The sequence below is a fragment of the Oryx dammah genome, unplaced genomic scaffold, assembly GCF_014754425.2.
Source record: "Oryx dammah isolate SB20612 unplaced genomic scaffold, SCBI_Odam_1.1 HiC_scaffold_18, whole genome shotgun sequence".
NCBI classification, from domain to species: Eukaryota; Metazoa; Chordata; class Mammalia; order Artiodactyla; family Bovidae; genus Oryx; species Oryx dammah.
In genome coordinates this window covers 103828655-103843682 of record NW_024070202.1, presented here as the reverse complement: position 1 = coordinate 103843682, position 15028 = coordinate 103828655, and positions in this window count along the sequence as shown.

Genomic DNA, 15028 nt, shown 5'->3' with positions numbered 1-15028 from the left:
CAGCTTTTCTTTGTGTCTTTGTGGAAAACATGGTGGAAATTTCTGTATAAGCCAGCCCTTAATTCATGTTGCTGCCCTGTCCCTGCCTGCACCAAGAGAGAACTTCTGTGTGTTTGTTAAAAGGTTGGGGGAAATACTGCTGAAGGTGTGGGGGAGGGAAGAGGGATGCCATCGACAAAGGTGTTTGTAGGTGGCCTTGGTTGTGCTCTTGGAATCAAGTCTGCTTTCTGGGTGTGTGGTACGGTTGCAAAGAGCATCTAACTTTCGTGGGCTGGGGAAGTGCAAGCGGAAGGGACATGATGTCATCTCCAGGCGAAACATTTAAGATCCAGCCCATGGTTTTCCTCATTCTCTGATTTTCTAAGGTGATGGATAATATTCCAAGGAAGTGGTGGTTCAGTCAGTCAAACATAATAAATTTGATCTTTTGAAATTGATACACAGGTGTACAGATATTAGTAGGAAATAAATTGTTACAAGCCTGTTTTTTTTGCCTACTCTTTGATAAATATTACTGATGAAAACATGGTATCTTTTAGAATAATGAGATTTTGTACTGACTTTTGTTGTTCGGTCGCTAGCTTGTATCTGACCCTTTGCAACCCCATGGACTGCAGCATACCAGGCTTCCCTATTTCTCCCTCACCAACTATAGTGAGTGTTTTCTTTTGGCCATGCCAGGCAGCATGAGCGGGATCTTAGTTCCCCAACCAGGGATAAGACCCGTCTCTGCCGCATTGGGAGTATGGAGTGCAGAGTGGTAACCTCTGGACCACCGGGGAAGTCGGAAGCCCTTTAGTTAAATTGTTGCAAATTGGGTAGCTAGATGCTAAGTTTTTAAGTAATAGTCAAACACCTTTTCTGAGGGTTGTATAGGCTCCTGTTCAGTTCAGTTGCTCAGTCGTGTCCGACTCTTTGCAACCCCATGAATCGCAGCACGCCGGGCCTCCCTGTCCATTACCCTCTCCCGGAGTTCACTCAGACTCACGTCCATCGAGTCCGTGATGCCATCCAGCCATCTCATCCTCTGTCGTCCCCTTCTCCTCCTGCCCCCAATCCCTCCCAGCATGTAGGAAAGGGATTTAACCTCTAAGTGGGAAAAGAATCTTTAAAATTTAGCAACCCAGTGCTTATTCTTGTATCAGATGACCCGAAGAGATCCATTGCTACAATCTTACTTCACCAGAACTAACCGGGTCTTCATGACAGAACGTTGTGCTCAGTCAAGGCGGACTTGTGACCTCATGGACTGTAGCCTGCCGGGCTCCTCTGTTCGTGGGATTCTCCAGGCAAGAGTACTGGGGTGGGTTGCCATTGCCTCCTCCAGGGGTTCTTCCCGACCCAGGGCTGGAACCCGCCTGTCTTGCATCTCCTGCATTGGTAGGCAGTTTCTTTCCTACTGTGTCACCTACAGCTCCCTTCCCAGTGCGTAGAAGAGATACACCCTATAGTACCTGGACAAACAAGTATTTCTAGGTTCAAGTGATATGCTTTACTTTCTTTTTAATTGAAAACTTATTCCCCTCAACAAATACTTAGAAACTGACTTACAGAAAGCTTGTACCCACTCTGTCTTTGCCAACAGTGATCATAATCTAAAATGAAAATGATGAATTTCTAAGAAAAAGATGTGTTTAAAGGAAGACTGAGGATATATTTGCCCTCTTATAAAGGGCTTGTTGTGTTTTTACTTCTATGCATGCAGGTGCACTTAACCCACTTTCTTCCCCCTCTCTATTTCTCTATTTGCAAACTTTGGGGCACCCCTGACAGCCCAGTGGTTAAGACCCTGCACTTCCAAAGCAAGTTTCGATCGCTGGTTGGGGGATTAAGATCCCACGTGGCATGCGGTGCAGCCAAGAAAATATAATAATAAATCATTCCCAGACTTCTTTGCAGTTAAGTTGGTCCCATGTGACTCACTTGGACCACGTGCTGCAAGCCTCCTCCATCCCTCCTGCTGTGGAGACGGTGGAAGCCACGTGCTAAATTGACTGTTACAGGATGGTACAGTTTGGAGAGATTCTGGGGTCCCCAAGTGACTGAAGAAGACAGCCTCTCCACCCCAAATCAGGTTTTGCATGAATCAGAGACATTGAGATCTGCAAGCCTGTTCTTTGTTTTTTTTTTTTTTGCCAATTCTGTGCTTGTAGTGCTTTTCTTCATGGAACCTAGATTATTTGTGGGACTGTTTCTTATAGTTATGATAAGTACTATCAAGGTGTAAAGTGAGCTTTCAGTGGGAGGCCTGGCTCATCTCTGGCCAGGGAAAGCTCATCTGAGCTGAGATCTGAAGGGGAGAAAGGCACCTCCCTTCCAACCAAAGACATGTGCCAAAGCCGTGAGGCCTGCAGAGGCAGACATGACACCCTCTGTGGCCTGCAGGATATGCCCATCTTAGCTGATACTGTCTTTCCTTTTAGAAAGGTATGTCAATACAAATGTGTGTAACATTTATAGGGATAATACTGGTTGCCCTGATAATATCAAGATGGTCTTCCTAAGTTAGTACTTTTAGTAAGATGTGACACATCCAACTGGTCCTCTTCTTAGCCTAACTAGAGCTTAGCCCTCCCCCCTAAAGTCACTGCACCGCCAGAATCCTGTCCTACAGAGACCTCAACTATCGCTCTTCTAAAGCCACTTGCACGTTACTGGGCCGCCTGGGCCATAATTTGAAGTCCATATCACCTGGCTGTAACACTGTCTTCAAAAGGAGAACTTGGATGATGCTTTATGAAAAGCTTTCTTTTATGATTTAAATAATTTGTTTTTTGATTGTGCTTGGCCTTACCTGCTGCGTAGGGTTTCCCTGGTGGCTCAAATGGTAAAGAGTCTGCCTGCAGTGTGGGAGACCTGAGTTCTATCTCTGGATCAGGAAGATCCCCTGGAGAAGGAAATGCAACCCATTCCAGTATTCTGGCCTGGAAAATTCCATGGACAGAGAACCTTGCAGGCTACACTTCTTGGGGTCTCAAACAGTTGGACACAAATGAGCGACTTCACTTTCTTTCTTCTTACTTGCTGTGTAGGCTTTTTTTTTCCCTTTAGTTTTGGCAAAATAGGGGCTACTCTCTAATTGTGGCTTTGGGCTTCTCATTGGAGTGGCTTGTAGAGCAGGCCCTAGGCACAGGCTCAATAGCTGTGGCACACGGGCTTAGTTGCTGCACAGCACGTGGGATCTTCCCAGATCAGGGACTGAACCCGTGTCTCCTGCATTAGCAGGCAGATTCTTTACCACTGAGCCACCAGGGAAGCCCCTAAATTTTCTTTTTTTAATGGATCCTTGTAAGTCTGTAAAGCAGTTAAGGCCAGTATTTGTCTAATTTTGCAAGTGAGAACACCAGTTTCAGGAAGGAATCCTTAATGGTTTTCGACTCCACCTTTGGGTCTTTACATAGATCTGCCACCATTTGCTTCCTGTCTAGATGTAGCTCAAGTTTTCTGGGTGTCTTGAATAGCAGATTTACATTCTTCCTCACCACCATCTCTTTAGTCAGCCTTTCTGACTTGGATATCTGTTTTCTCTTGACACTGTGGAGGCCTAAAGCCTCAAAGTTTAGGGGGAATGATTTTTTGTTGTTATTTCTAGCTATGAAATAACACCAGGAGATTGAAATATAAGAAATTTAGTTTCTTGTAGAGGATATGCTTTGTTTAAATTCTGTGTACTTCAAAGATGTCCAAAACACAACTCTTACCCCCTAACTTATAGTCTAGTTCAAGTGTCTGAGACTCTGTGTTGAAGTGGCTGGCTTGCTAATCATACTGTATGAACCAAGGAATGGCAGAGACCTGGGACCTCCCTTCCAAAGCGGTGCTGTTCACTGCGGGTGATGGATTCATGGATTAGGAGAACAATTCATGGGCCACAAGCAGCATTTAAGCAGATGAATGGTATATTTATATCAGTGCATCTCATGTGATAAGGTCATGTTTTACCAGCTAGAAATGTAAACTGTTTCTTAATAGCAGTGATAGTCAAAGTTCTTTAAACACTGCTGTCATATCCTACAGTCTTAGGCACTCTGGAAGTCATTGGAACAGAGACATAGAAGTCTATGCACTGCAGCTTGAGACAGTGTTACAAATATTGGTTTGTAACACAGTTGCGAAGAAAGAAAGGCAAAGATGGGCACCAAAATGAAGGGAGGGTGCTCTTGGCCTTTCTTTGCCTATTCACTGGCTGGTTACCAAAGAGAAAGTGGAGAGCTGGGCCCCAGATGGCTTGGCTGAAAGCAGACACCCATGTCAAACACCATGTGTTGAGGGGGACTTCACTGGTGGTCTGGTGGTTAAGACTCTGAGCTTCCAATGCAGAGGGTGTGTGAGTTCAATCTCTGGTGGGGGAACTAAGATCCCACATGCCTCATGGCCAAAAACTCATAAAATAGAAGCAATATTGTAACATTCAATAAAGACTTTAAAAATGGTCCACATCCAAAAAAAATCTTAAACTGGCAGGAAAACAAAGACCTCAGTCCTGCAACCAGAGAGAATGAATTCCGCCAACAACCAGTGGGTTTGGAAGAAGCACCTGAGACCCGCAAGAGACCTGACACCTTGCTCTCAGCCCCGTGAGACCAAGCAGAGAATCCACCTCGGCTGTGACCGCACTTCACAGAAAACTATGCGATAATAAATGTGTTTTAAGCCGCTAAGTTTGTAGCAATGTGTCATTCAGTAATAATACACTAATATATCAAGAAATAGCTCTTCAGTTTATATCTTTCTCATACCATGGGTAGTTTTCTTCCTGTGTGTGTATCTTCTTTTTTGTGTGTATTAGAATATGCTTTCTTTTTAACCTTTTATTTACCCTATTGGTGAACATTTTTTACTGCATTAAACAACTTTAACCCATCTTTTTTTTTTTTTTTTAATTAGAAGGGAATGGCAACCCACTCCAGTATTCTCGCCTGGGAAATCCCATGGACAGAAGAGAGTCGAACGCGACTGAGTGAATAGTTGGTTTGCACTGTTGTGTTAGTTGCAGGTGTACAGCAAAGTGAGTCAGTTATACATGTGTCCACTCACTCCCATGTAGGTCATTGTAGAGTATCAAGTAGAGTTCCCTGTGCTATACCGTAGGTCCTTATTATCTACTTCATATGTGTTTTGTGGCTAACTCATGTCTGACTCTTTTGAGATCCAATGGACTGTAGCACAGCACACTCAACTATCCATGGGGTTTCCCAGGCAAAGTACTGGCATGGGTGCCATTTCCTTCTCCAAGGGATGTTCCCCCCCAGAGATTGAACTCCCATCTCCTGTGTCCCCCTGCATTGCAGGTGGACTCTTTACCACTGAGCCACCAGGGAAGCCCATACATAGTTCATTTCAGTCGCTCAGTCCTGTCCGACTCTTTGCGACCCCATGAATCACAGTACGCCAGACCTCCCTGTCCATCACCAACTCCCGGAGTTCACTCAAACTCATGTCCATTGAGTCGGTGATGCCATCCAGCCATCTCATCCTCTGTCATCCCCTTCTCCTCCTGCCCTCAATCTTTCCCAGCATCAGAGTCTTTTCCAGTGAGTCAGCTCTTCCCATCAGGTGGCCAAAGTATTGGAGTTTCAGCTTTGACATCAGTCCTTCCAATGAACACACAGGACTGATTTCCTTTAGGATAGACTGGTTGGATCTCCTTGCAGTCCAAGGGACTCTCAAGAGTCTTCTCCCACACTACAGTTCAGAAGCATCAATTCTTTGGCACTCAGCTTTCTTTATAGTCCAACTCTCACATCCATACATGACCACTGGAAAAAACCATAGCCTTGACTAGACAGACCTTTGTTGACAAAGTAATATCTCTGCTTTTTAATATGCTGTCTAGGTTAGTCATAACTTTCCTTCCAAGTAGTAAGAATCTTTTAATTTCATGGCTGCAATCACCATCTGCAGTGATTTTGGAGCCCAGAAAAATAAAGTCAGCCACTGTTTCCCCATCTATTTGCCATGAAGTGATGGGACCGGATGCCATGATCTTAGTTTTCTGAATGTTGAGCTTTAAGCTAACTTTTTCACTCTCCTTTTTCACTTTCATCAAGAGGCTTTTTAGTTCCTCTTCACTTTCTGCCATAAGGGTGGTGTCAGTCAGCAAAAAACAAGACCGGGAGCTGACTGTGGCTCAGATCACATATAGTCGTTACTACATTTTTAAAAAGCTGTGCAGAATTTATGTAACAATCCTGTATTTTTTTTTTAAGCTTTATTTTGGCTCTGCTGGACCTCACTGCTGTGCAGCTGTGTCTCTAGTTGTGGACAGCAGTGGCTATTCTCCAGTTGCAATGCTAGGGCTTCTCTTGTGGAGCACAGACTCTAAGGGGCTTGGCTTCAGTAGTTGTAGTTCGTGGGCTCAGTAGTTGCTGTTCCTGGGCTCTAAGAGCACAGGCTTGATAGTTGTGTTCCATGGGCTGAGTTGCTCTGTGGCATGTGGTATCCTCCCAGACCAGAGATTGAACCCGTGTCTCTTGTGTTGGCAGGCAGATTCTTTACCACTGAACCACCAGGGAAGCCCCAATTTTGTATTGTTTTAGATTATTTTCAGGTTTTCACTATGATTAGCAGTTTGGGTTCACACAGTCCATGAATAATTCCTGAGTCTAACTACCTAGAAGTAGTCTTCCCAATATTTAGAAAACCTTTGCTTGTCTCCAGCTACCAACTAATTCTTCCATTCTCAGTGTGAGAGCTCTCGAACAGGGGTAGCTACCATTTACTGAATTCGTGGGGTGTCAGGCCCTGTGTTTAATTACCACTGCAGTTCTCATTTACCCCTCAGAGCAATCTGAAGTGAATGGTGTCTCTGGTTTACAATGGTGGAAACTGAAACTCGCGTCACATCATTTGCATGTGGTTTCACAGTTGATAAGCGGTGGAGCAGGCTTCAAACATCACACTTTCTGATTAGAGGCTAGACTCACGGAGATTGTGCTGCATGTAGCAGACTTGCCTCATCATTTTCCCAGACAGGCATTGCCAAGGGCCTCCAGCGAGGGTCCTGCCAAATTCAGGAATTGCAGGCACCTTTGTCTTTGGCTTTTTGCAGCAACAGGTGAAATAGATCACTGTTCTCCCCAGTCTTTAATGTTATTTTACACCTGTGTCTTTCAAATGGCAAAAAGACTAATTGTCTTAAAAAAAAAATTCCAGGGGCTTCCCTGGTGGTCCATTGGTTAAGAATCCTCCTGCCAATGCAGGACGCAGATTTGATCCCTGGTCAGGGAACTAAGGTTCCATGTGCTGTGGAACAGCTAAGCCCTTGCACTCTAGAGCCCGTGCTCCACAACTAGAGAAGCCCGTGCTCCTCGAGAAATACCCAGCACAGCCAAGAAAAAAAATTCCGGTTCATCATGATCCAGAACTTCTGTGAAAGGCAAATACATTGTTAGGAAAATTAGATGAAAAACATCCTTCAAAGTACAATTCCAAAGTTGTTGTTAAATTGATTTCAGCAGACCTAAAATTGGATGTTGTGGCAATTCCAGATTGATTCGTGTCCGACTCTTAGTGACCTCATGGACCATAACACACCAGGTTCGTCTGTCCATGGGATTCTCCAGGCAAGCACACTGCAGTGGGTTGCTGTGCCCTCCTCCAGGGGATCTTCTCAACCCAGAGATCTAACCCACGTCTCTTCTGTCTCCTGCGTTGGGCACATAGGCTCTTTACACCAGAGCCACCAGGGAAGCCCACCAAATTGTTGTTCAGTCACTAAGTCATGTTGTGTCCAACTCTGCGACCCCATGGACTGCAGCATGCCGAGTGTCTGTTTCCTTCACTATCTCCTGGAGTTTGCTCAAACTCATGTCCATTGAGTCCATATTGCCATCCAGCCATCTCATCCTCTGTTGCATCCTTCTCCTGCTCCCTTCTATCTTTCCCATCATCAGGGTCTTTTCTAATGCGTCAGCTCTCCACATCAGATAGCCAAAGTATTGGAGATTCAGCATGAGTCCTTCCAATGAATATTCAGGGTTGATTTATTTTAGGATTGACTGGTTTGATCTCCTTGCTGTCCAAGGGATTGATACAAAGATTTCTAAGGCTCTGGTTTCTGTACTTCTTGGCCTGGGACCAGGCATATTGTGCAGTCCCTTGCTTAGCAGCACTGGTTGACACCATCTAGTTCTCATTTCTTCAGACTTCGTGCGTCCTTTCTCTTCCTCCTAATTATGGGCATTCCTTGAGGCATTTAGGAATTCCTTTGGCATTTCCACTTCTGCTTATATCTCTGTGGTCTCCAGCCACTAAGGTGTTGGGTGCTGAAGCTTGGAGAGCTGGTAGGAGCAACAGATGGGTTCTAGTCCGTGATACAACTGTTGATCTGTGGACTGATGTGTGGGAATCTCCTTACGCTTTGAAGAGACTTCTAACAAGTACAAATTATGGATCCTGGTCCAGACTTACTGAAGCAGAGTTGCAGGGCTGGGACCTGGTATGTTCAGCAGATGCAGTGGCCCATCCCATGCCAGGATATAAATGCATTCTCTAGTCCAGCCTTCTCTTCTTCCAGTTGAGAATACTAAAGCCCCCACAGGGGAAGTGACTTAAAAGTGAAAAGGAAGTGAAAGTAACTCAGTTGAGTCCAACTCCGTGACCACCATGGACTATATAGTCTTTGGAATTCTCTAGGCCAGAATACTGGAGTGGGTAGCCTTTCCCTTCTCCAGGGGATCATCCCAACCCAGGGATTGAATCCAGGCCTCCCGCATTGCAGGCGGTTTCTTTACCAGCTGAGCCACAAGGGGAGCCCAAGAAGACTGGAGTGCATAGCTTATTTTTTTTCCAGCAGATCTTCCTGACCCAGGAATCAAACCGGGGTCTCCTGCATTGCAATTCAGTTCAGTCGCTCAGTCGTGTCTGACTCTTTGAGACCCCATGGACTGTAGCACGCCAGGCCTCCCTGTCCACCACCAACTTCCTGAGCCTGCTCAAACTCATGTCCATTGAGTCATTGATACCATCCAACCATCTTATCCTTTGCTGTCCCCTTCTCCTCGTGCCTTCAGTCTTTCCCAGCATCAGGGTCTTTACCAGTGAATCAGTTCTTCTCATCAGGTGCCCAAAGTATTGGAGTTTCAGCTTCAGCATCAGTCCTTCCAATGAGTATTCAGGACTGATCTCCTTTGAGATTAACTGAGTTGATCTTGTAGTCCAAGCGACTCTCAAGAGTCTTCTCCAACACCACAGTTCAAAACCCACACCACGTTACAGGCGGGTTCTTTACCAACTGAGCTTCAGGGAAGCACGGAATTGACTTGTCAGGCTCATGTTGTAAATAGCCAGCAAAGGACTTAAATCTCTTGAGGGGCTACCTGAGTAATAGCTACATCTCTGCACATGTCAAAATGTTATAGAAAGTCAATGTACATAGTCATGTTGAGAGAGTCACTTTTTGTGGGATCTCAGCTTTTCTGTAATTTTTTCTTCAGTGTGCAGCAGAAGAAAAAATTACTAAAAGTGTTACACTGGAAAAAATATGAACTTTTCTAAAGCCAGTGTTCCTCACCTCTTTTCCTTTTCCCAAGTGACAAATCCCTTTCTTAGTTTTTCCTCAGTAATATATAATCTTGGTAATTCCCTTAGGTATTTAAAAATATTTCAGTGTTTTTGTATGATATACAATGATTAAAGTTAAAAAGCAATACTAATGGGTGATAAATTGTTAAAGGTTATAAAATTTATTTAAAATGCAATTATTTTCTCTTTAGGCCCTTTTGAGCTCATTTTAAGATTCTTTTTTACAGCTTTAGTGAGATGTAATTCATATATCACACAATTCACTTATTTAAGTACACAGTTCAATGGGTTTTGTTATAATACATTTTTTTTAATTGTGGTAAAAAATATCAAAAATGTTAAAGGTATAATTCAGTGGCATTAATTACATTTATAATGTTGATCTATCACTTATCACCAACAATGAAATTCATAGTTCAGATATACTAATTTTTTTCCCACTAAAATGATGTTCACTCAGTTATTTTTATTTACATTAAAGCATTGCTGAATTTTAAAATAACCTATGTTTTGTTTTGGAGCTATCTAGACAGTAAAATACTGACAGACAACTGCCACACACATACAAGCTTTTATATGGAGAATGCCTATATTCTTTGAAAAAATAACTGATTTGGTATTTCTATAAATGTTAATTTTATTTCTGTAATTGAAATTTCATTTCTAGATTAGATGAGGTTTCAGGCTGCTATTTGTAATCGACTTTCTAAAAATTAACACAATTATTACACATTATTAAACTTATGTGTGGGTAATTTTTATTCCCAAATGAATAGAAAACTCATTGAGTATAATTATCACTCTGTGATCTCTTTTAAAGGTTAGTCTTTTCAAGTTCTAGAGACATCTTGATATACTATGTAAGAATAAGTAAATGAAAGTTGCAATGATAGTAAAAGCAACTTCTATTCAGGTGAAGAGCAATCTTTGAATGACTTTGCAGAATTATCACCTATTCTGTGCTACTTCTTAACTTTCACTTTAATTTCAGCATTCCTGGAGCTTCCAGTTTTTGGCAATTATTTTGGGGTATAAATTAAACAGTGTATGATTCAGAAGAAACCGTATGCTGTCAAGAACACTTTAGCAGCTTCCCTTCTGCTAATGGTGAACCAACTAGGGAGTCGTTTGTGAATTGTGAGATTTACACATGTTCATTCAATAATTGATCACAAGCTCTTGAACAGATTATACTGATATTGTTGAAAATGAAAGAAATTCAGCAGGCACTGTTATTGCCTTTGGTGATGTGAATCCCCGGAACCTCTTGTCGGTCTCAGGGAGGTTTGCAAAACACCTGTGGGAGCCCTGAGGCATGCTGCTGGGCGCTTCCTCCTCTCAATCTAAGCCTTGGGCTGTGATGGCTCGACATCAGGCTGGCAGAAGCCACCCTGATTGGCCCTGGATCACAACCACGTCATCTTACATAGGAGGGGACTCGACTTTCTCCATCATCCCTGTTCAAAAGGCAGAGCACTCAGCCTGGGCCAGGCGTACTTCAGGCACAGCTCCTCCATAACTCCCCCGAAGTTAGATAGGACTCACCCAGTGCCCCCAACCTGCTACCCTTCCCCACCCTGCCCCTTCCTCACTGCCTTTTCTCCCCTTCAGCTTCTTGTATAGAGAGAGCTGCACAAGTGTTCTTTGAAGGATATGAAAACCTACATATGAGAGTTTATCTCCCAGTGAGTATAGTTGTGTGTTGGGGTGTGTGTGTGTGTGTGTGTGTGTGTATAGAGGGTGATGAGGGGTTAATGTGATACAGCCCAAATCCAATACTGATCATTGTCTGAGAAAGCATATAGCATAACTGTTGAGTGGGCTCTGGAGCCAGATGATTTGGGTTTGAATCCTGGCTCTGCCACTTACTAGCTGTGTGACTTTAATCTCTCCATGTCTCATGACCTCATTTTTAAGATAAGAATTACAAATAATACCTACTTCAAAAGATAGATGATAGGATACACTGAGTTATGGCTTCCTTGGCGGCTTAGTGGTAAAGAATCCGACTGCCAAGCAGGAGATGTGGGTTCGATCCCTGGGATAAGACCCCCCAGAGAAGGAAATGGCAACCCACTCCAGTATTCTTGTCTAGGAAATCCCATGGACAGAGGAGACTGGCAGGCTAGAGTCCATGGGGTTTTAAAAGAACCGGACATAACTTAGAGAGTAAACAACAAAGTATAAATAAAATCCTTGGGGACTTTCCTGGCAGTCCAGAGATCAGGACTCTGTGCTTCCACTGCAGTGGGTTCAGGGTTCCATCCCTGGTTGGGGAACTAAGATCCTCCAAGCCGAGCTGCCAAAAAAAAAAAAAAAGTTTGGTACAGTGTCAGGCATATAGTAATTGCATAGTAATGTGTTTGCCATTATTATTACCATAGTAGTACTATTACTGTTACTATTAGTAGACCTTTTTAGTAATAGAGTGGGGAAGAGATTTAGGAATAATCTATGAACAATAAATTTTTAAAATTTTATTTACATTGGTTTTTGAAAATATTTGGCCATGCCCTGCAGCATGTGGAATCTTAGTTCCCCCACCAGGAATCGAACCTGTGCCCCCTGCAGTAGAAGCATGAAGCCTTAACCACTGGTCTGTCAGGGAAGTCGCAACAGTGAATTTAATATTTATTTGGCTGCATGGGGTCTTAGTTGTGGCAGGTGGGATCTAATTCCCAGACCAGGAATCAAACCTGGGCCCCCTACATTGGGAGCCCAGAGTCTTAGCCACTGGACCACCAGGGAAGTCCCCCAACAATGAAATATTAACTGAAAAATGTACTTACACAAGGAAAGGTACTTGACATTGGCAGACAAAATAGAGGCATTCATAATCTTTTTATTCTTTCAAAATGTCCCTTTGGAACTTAATTTCATATTGTTAACAACCATACAGTTTTGCAGATGTGAGAAAATCACCGGCAGTCAGTCAACACAGAGCCTTCTTCCACTATAGCTCTAAAGCAGAACTCACCTGGGTGAGCTTCTAGTGCCCTGCGAGCCTGTGCTGAGCATCAGAAAAGCCTGCACCTCTTTCCAAAGAAAGGCAATGCCAAAGAATGTTCAAACTACCGCACAATTGCACTCATCTCACACAGCTAGCAATGTACTGCTCAGTCCTCCAAACCAGGCTTCAACAGTACGTGAACGGTGAACTTTCAGATGTTCAAGCTGGATTCAGAAAAGGCAGAGGAACCAGAGATCAAATTGCCAACATCCGCTGGATCATTGAAAATGCAAGAGAGTTCCAGAAAAACATCTGCTTTATTGACTACGCCAAAGCCTTAGACTGTGGATCACAACAAACTGTGGAAAATTCTTCAAGAGATGGGAATACCAGACCAGGAGATGTGCCTCCTGAGAAATCTGCATGTAGGTCAAGAAGCAACAGTTACAACTGGACATGGAACAACAGACTGGTTCCATGGGAAAGGAGTACGTCAAGTCTGTATATTGTCACCCTGCTTATTTAACTTATATGCAGAGTACATCATGCGAAATGCTGGGCTGGATGAAGCACAAGCTGGAATCAAGATTGCTGGGAAAAATATCAATAACCTCAGATATGCAGATGACACCACTCTTATGGCAGAAAGTAAAGAAAAAGCTAAAGAGCCTCTTGATGAAAGTGAAAGAGAAGAGTGAAAAAGTTGGCTTAAAACTCAGCATTCAGAAGATCATGGCTTCTGGTCCCATCACTTCTTGGCAAATAGATGGGGAAACAATGGAAACAGTGGCAGACTTTACTTTTGGGGGCTCTAAAAATCGCTGCAGATGGTGACTGCAGCCATGAAATTAAAAGATGCTTGCTCCTTGGAAGAAAAGCTATGACCAACCTAGACAGCATATTAAAAAGCAGAGACATTACTTCGCCAACAGAGGTCCATCTAGTCAAAGCTATGGTTTCTCCAGTAGTCCTGTACGGATGAGAGAGTTGGACTGTAAAGAAGGCTGGGCACCAAAGAATTGATGCTTTTGAACTGTGGTGTTGGAGAAGACTCTTGAGAGTCCCTTGGACTGCAAGGAGATCCAACCAGTTCATCCTAAAGGAAATCAGTCCTGAGTATTCATTGGAAGGACTGATGCTGAAGCTGGAGCTCCAATACTTTGGCCACCTGATGCGAAGAACTGACTCATTGGAAAAGACCCTGATGCTGGGAAACATTGAAGATGGGAGGAGAAGGGGATGACAGAGGATGAGACAGTTGGATGGCATCACCCACTCAATGAGTTTGAGTAAGCTCCGGGAGTTGGTGATAGACAAGAAAGCCTGGCATGCTGCAGTCCATGGGTTCTCAAAGAGTTGGACATGACTGAGTGACTGAACTGAACTGAAGTTTTCAAAGCAGACCTATGTGTGCCCTCAGCCAGGAAAGCTGCTCCACTTCCCACCCTTCTGTCCCAGCACCGTCATTTCAACAGAGCCCACACTGGCTAATTACAGGTTGCTAGTGTTCAGATGAACTTGTTCTCACATATATAAACCTGTTGGTAGGAGTATTTAAAACCAGATAACCCGCAGAATGCATCATCCTAGAAGCTGAGGAGGTTTTCGAGTGTTGGTCAAGACTGATATACAGATAAATGAAGGAGGATTGGTGTGAACCCTTCACCTCATGGCTCAGCCTCTTTCTTCTCTGTCTACTTTCCCCTGATCCATTCAGTTTTCCTTCTCCTTCTTAATGACTGCCTGTTCACTGTCTCTTCTGAAAATTGCTCAGGGGGTTGGTATAGGTATATTGCTGATCTGCCTTGTGAACTCCTGCTTCACATAACCCTTTCTTTTTAAAATTTATTCTTGGCTGCAATGGGTCTTTGTTGCTGGGTACAGGCTTCCTCTAGTTGTGATGTGCGGGCTTCTCATTGTGGTGGGTTTTCTGGTTGTGGAGCATGGTCGTGTGGCCGCAGTAGTTGTGATGCACAGGTTTAGGTACCCTGAACCATGTGGAATCCTGCCATACCAGAGATCAAACCCGTATCCCCTGCATTGACAGGCAGATTCTTAACCACCAGACTGCCAGGGAAGTCCAGCCCTTTCTTTAGAAGGAGAGTATGTATGTTAAAAAGGTTAATCTGCTTTGATGCATTTGTTCCTTCTGGCTTGCAATAGATTTCCTTCCTGTTTCCAAAAGGTAGGTTGTTTCATTTCCACAATAAATATATATTGATGTGAACTAAGATGTAATTAATTCTCTGTTGGCTCACTCTCACCCTCACCTACCCTCTGTATAGTAGCAGTTCTCAAGATTTAGTGTGGGGAGAATCACCTGGCCAGCTTGGTGAAGTGTGGGTTTCTGAAAAGATTCTGATTCAGTGGGTCAGCTTTGGGTGTCAGGAATCAGAGATAAACATCCCCTGGCCACTCTCAAAGGTGTGGTTGGGGAACCCCACACTTAGAGAAGTGTTGCTCTATTATACAGTCCAATGGCTAGATGGTGTGAGCTGCACATGTCATTTAAGATTTCTAGTTGTCACATTAAAAAAAGTAAAAAGGAACAGC